At 51.3% G+C, this 5,234-nt stretch overlaps 1 pseudogene across 1 annotated transcript; it reads right to left on the bottom strand.

Annotated features, from left to right (window-relative positions):
- Positions 1–3,920: 3,920 nt before the first annotated feature.
- Positions 3,921–5,228, bottom strand: LOC103727615 (annotated as a pseudogene). The gene has a single exon (XR_606967.3). The product of XR_606967.3 is annotated as a ras-related protein Rap-2c pseudogene (transcript).
- Between the last annotated feature and the right edge of the window lie 6 nt (positions 5,229–5,234).

Genomic DNA, 5,234 nt, shown 5'->3' with positions numbered 1-5,234 from the left:
TGGCAGAGGTGGCTGGAGTAGGAGCAGAAGCTATTAATCTTCAAGTAGGCACAGGAAGCAAGAGAGCAACTTGAGAACTGGCAAGGCTTAAGAACTCTCTAAGCCCTCCCCCAGTGACGTGCTTCCTCCAGGATAGCCACACCTCTCCTAAGACTTCCCAAAATTGCACCACCAGCTGGGGACAAAATGTCCAAAGACTTGGAGCCTATGGGGGACATTCTCATTCAACCCTCCACAAGGCAGCAGCACCACGAAGCTCCCTGCATTATCCTGCAGGTCCCAGTAACATATCCCTCACCTCCTTCTGAGCCCTCCCTTGCCCCAGCATCCTCAAAGTCCCTGTTTCCAGATGGCCTGTCCAAGGTACTATAGCCCTCAGCGGCCATACTCCTTGGTGTACAGAGCCCCACCTGCATTTTCAGGGGTTTGAAGGTCAGCATCACTTCCAGGCCCCCAGCTACATTAGGTGCCTACAGCCTCAACCTCAGCGTTGGGAGACAGTAAGTGCAGTTCTCACAGTCTTGGGGGATCAGGAGCCATAGTCTGGGTCCTTTGTGCTGGGCCTCAACCTGGCTCACTTTACAGCTCTGGAGGGGCCCCTAGGCTACTGTCACCCCCATGCTCACCTGGGAAAGGGCCCATTTCAGTCTCCATTGAGAAGGTGCTGATGTCTGGAGACATCAGTTCCTTGCTGTCCACAAGGCCTGTCACCACACAGGTGTGCTGTTCCCAGAACACAGGCCCAAAGAAAGAGCAAGAGGGTGAGCAAAGCCAAGGTTGGCCTATTTGCAATGTAATCAGGGAAATGACATCAAATAATTTTAGTCATATTTCTAAAATAAAGAGCTCTAATAGGTCAGCCACCCTCAAGGGAGGAGGGGGGTCACCAGGGTATAAATACTGGGAGGTGGGTGTCACTGGAGAATGTCAGGGACTGCCAGCCACATAGCAAAAAATCACTGTGCACTAAGAAAAAGGCAGATTGAGCAATGTTAAAAGCTGGCAAAGTGGGCGTGGTAGTTCATGCCTTTAATCCCAGCACTCTGTGAGTTCAAGGTCAGCCTGGTCTACATAGTGAGTTCCAGGCCAGCTGGGGCTAAAGGGAAACCCTGCCTTAAAAAGACCAAAAATAAATAAATAAATAAATGATCTCTGGTCAATTAAACATGAGGCTCTTTGGGTCTAATTGTTTTTATAAAAATACTAAGATAGATAGAACTGGTGGAGCACGCTTTCAATCCCAGCACTTGGGAATTAAAGGCTTGTACCACCATGCCTGTAAGTAACTCCCCAAAAATCATTCGTTCAAGGGCCAGGCATGGTGGGGGCACTTCTCACACATGGTACACTCACAGTCATGCAGGTAAATGCAGGCAATACATGCATACACATAAAATAAAAATAAAATTTTTTAAAAAAAGAAGAGGTGCCAGGCGTGGTAGCACACGCCTTTAATCCCAGCACTCGGGAGGCAGAGACGGGCGGATCTCTGTGAGTTCAAGGCCAGCCTGGTCTACACAGTGAGTTCCAGGACAGCTGGGGCTACAGGGAGACCCTGTCTCAAAAAGACCAAAAAAAAAAGAAGAGGGAAATGATGTCATTTTCACTGCCCCAGAGAACCCTCCACACCACAGCAACCCTAATCATCCATACTGAAGCCACAGCATGCTGGCTGAGTAGAAACATCAGTTTATACAGGGGCTCAGAGCATGGGACTGAAACACTTCCCCACTCCTCCCTCTTCCTCCCCCACCTCTTTTGTAGCTTGGCCACTTGCTGGCACACTCCCTAGTTGCATAGTGCGGGACCACAGTGTCAAGACCTGGGAAGGTCACTTCACCCCAGTAGGAGGTGCCTGCCTGGTCCATGTGCCTACAAAGTACTCTAAAGGTCCTATCTGCCCCTGGCGAATCCAGTTTGAAGTCATTTAGGCCTCCCAGAGGGGCATGCCTGACCTACAGCTATGTAGGAAAATCCACCCAGCATGGTGATACATGCCTTCAGTCCCAGTACTTGGGAGGCAGAGGCAGGCGGATCTCTGTGAGTTCAAGGCCAGCCTGGTCTACACAGTGAGTTCCAGGACAGCTGGGGTTACAGGGAGACCCTGTCTCAAAAAGACCAAAAGGAAAAAAAGAAAAAGAAAAAGAAATGATGTAGGAAAATCCTAGCAGGGCATGATGAAGCAGGACTTTTAATCTTCGGGAGGCAGAGGCAGGTGGATCTCGAGGCCAGCCTGGTCTACATAGTTCCAGGTCAGCTGAGGTTACAGGGAGACCTGTCTCAAAAAGAAATATAGGAAAATCCTGTATGTCTTTAATTTTGTGTATCTATACTCTGCCCATGTTTCTGTTTGTTCCTCTGTGTGTGTTCATGTGTGTACACCCAGAAAAATGCTTCATACTCACTCCTGAGGGTGGAGGAGCTGGCCTCAAGCTCTGTTCGTTCACCAGTCAGCCAGGAACAGCCTAGGATTCTCAATTGGAAACTTGGATCTGAGAGGGGGGTATTTGAGGTCATCCCAAAAGGCAGAAAAGTTTAGTTGGGAACATTTTCTTGGATCAAGGTCTGATATCCAGAAGGACTAGGACCCAAGGACAGGAGTCCTCCCAGAAGGCCTCAGCATAGGCAGGTGGAGAGTCAGAAGAAGCCACCTAGCTCTCCATGCTGGGGACAGCTTTCACTGCTCAGCGGGAACTTGATCTTGTTTTCCCTCAGCTCCAGCAGCAGGACTGGCTTTGAGCAAGACCCTCAAGTCAGGAAGGTGTTCCCATTGTCTGCACCTACCCCTCCTCACCTCTGAAACATCTCCTTGGACAGATGGCCCCCAGGAGGGCCAGCAAGATCTCATGTGTGTGCGCACGTGCATACACACCGCACGTATGTGTGAGCGTGCTGTGTTTTGTTTCAAGGCTGGCAAAGTGAGATTCCTGACCCAACCTGTTCCGAGGGGAGGAATAGTGAGGAAGGAAGGCTGGAGAGGTCAGCCAGCCAGCCAGCCCTCTCCAGGGCACATCTGCAGATGCCTTCTAAAACATGCTCTTTACATTAAGAAGAAAATCATTCTTCTATAGCAATATTATATACCATACAAATAAAAATGCACAGAGCCCTGTGATGCCACCATTCAAATAAACTTTCTTTAGCAAAATTAACTGTTTCAGGTCATGGGTATAGTTTTAAGCTTTCTTGTTTGTTTAGAAAGTTGTTCAAGTGGTTGTGTTCCTAAATTTGAAAAATACCTTGCAGGTAGAGAGGTGAAAACGTTCACCCCTGCACACATGCACAAAGGACTCAGTTCAAAAGTCAGTTTTTTAACGTTATCAAACAATATTTATAAATGGATCCAAGAAAAAGCTCCTGTGTTGTCAAAACTACGCAGAAAGATCCTTGCACACTTGCGTCACTGTTCAGCTATGCAGATATTCAGACAAAAAAAAAATCTGAATCTGAAAAACAAGAAAAAGCATTGGCTCCTGACAGCAATGTTGCAGAAAACACCCCACAGGGGCCCGGCTCACCCCCCTGGTTACCAACTTTTGTTTTCTGGCCAATAACTCAAAGACACGGTGTGTGAAAGCTTTAGGAATTAGGGAATGTGAAGATGGCTCAGTGGGGAAATTGCTTGTTGCGTAATCGTGAGGAAGTGAGTTTGAATCCCCTGAGCCCAGGTAAAGCTGGGCCCCCATTTCTGTAATCCCAAAATGGGAAGGAGGCAGGCAAAGCCCCAGGAGCTCGTGGCCTCTGAAGCCGGGACGTAACAAAAAAAGGTGGAAGCAAGGACCCAGACCTGAGGTCGCCTTCTTACCTCTGCACGCCCACACCCATCACACATGCGCATACACACACATACACACAGTTAAAAAAATGTTTAAGAATACCTTAGGAATTATAGGTTTACACATAAGCTAGAACGACACATGTTAAAAATTACCAATGTCTTAACTTTATTTCTAATGTAGGGATGCAAAAACGGACAAGATGCCAACTACAAGGTAGAGCCAAGCTATCTTTGTGTGCGCACACAGCTGTTGTCCACACCGTATCCGCTTTCAAACCAATGCTGCCTAGGTCATAACTATATTTAGGAATTCATATGGAGGAAAATCTTACTGGTGCGATTCAATGCTGTAAAGGAGAGGGAAACCCCTCCAGCCACTGACGAAAACTTGTCTTTAGTACGCACTCCTCAATCAATCCAAGCTTGGAAGCTGCGCTTTACAAAAAACTGGAAGGCGAGGGAGGGGGTTGAGTAACAAACTCTGATCGAAGAACAAGACTAATTTCTCTCTACAGGAAAATGAGATTTTTGGTTTCTTCTTATAGCACAGTCAGAGGTCACCAAAGATTGCACGATTTTCGTTTTTGCCAAATATCGAAGCGAGACACCCATTGTTTTGGGTTCACCTCCAGAAGTGGCCTACTTGTTCGGGAACTTTCTCATAAAAGGCACTGGGTGTGAATGCTGAGTTCAGAAGTCCCCAGAGAGCGGCAAGCACCGGCCGGGGCCAACAGCTGCGCACTAGCCAATGAACCTCTCGGATGGCCACGTCTCCTGGGCGTTGGCGGGGACGCGGGGAGCCTCCTCCGGCGGGGCCAGGGCCTCCATCTCACGCACCACCTGCGTGAACACGCGGTCCACCATCATCTTGCTCTTGGCCGTGACCTCCAGGAACGGGCAGCGCCACTCGCGGGCCAGAGCGCGGCCCTGCGCCGTCAGCACCTGGCGCTCGGCGTCCAGGTCGGCCTTGGTGCCCACCAGCACCAGCGGCACCGCGCGCGCGCCGCGCAGCCGGCCCATGCGCTCCCGCAGCGGCCGCACCGCCTCGAACGAGGCCTCGTTGCACACGCTGTAGAGCACCACGAAGCCGTCGCTGTTCCGGATGTACAGGTCCTTCAGGGTGACCAGGTGCTCGGCGCCCACGGTGTCCACGATCTCCAGCAGCGCGGGCGCCTGGTTCACCTCGATCACCTTGCTGAACAGCTCTTCCACCGACGGCTCGCAGCGCTCGGGGAAGCGGCCGCACGCGAACTGCGTGGCCAGCGCCGTCTTGCCCACCGCCACGCTGCCGAGCAGCACCACCCGGTAGCCCTTGGCGGGGCGCAGCACCAGACCCTCCATGGCCGGGGACGCGAGGGGACGCGGGGGAATGGCGCTGGAAGGCGGGCGCCGAGGGAGGGCGGGGCGCAGGCCGTGGGCGCGCGCACGTCGGCTGCAGCGCGGAGGGTGGGCGTCC

This window comes from Nannospalax galili, unplaced genomic scaffold (assembly GCF_000622305.1).
Source record: "Nannospalax galili isolate Female #2095 unplaced genomic scaffold, S.galili_v1.0 scaffold188, whole genome shotgun sequence".
Lineage (NCBI taxonomy): Eukaryota > Metazoa > Chordata > Mammalia > Rodentia > Spalacidae > Nannospalax > Nannospalax galili.
The sequence above is the reverse complement of the archived record's forward strand: the minus strand, read 5'-3'. Positions and strand labels throughout refer to the sequence as shown.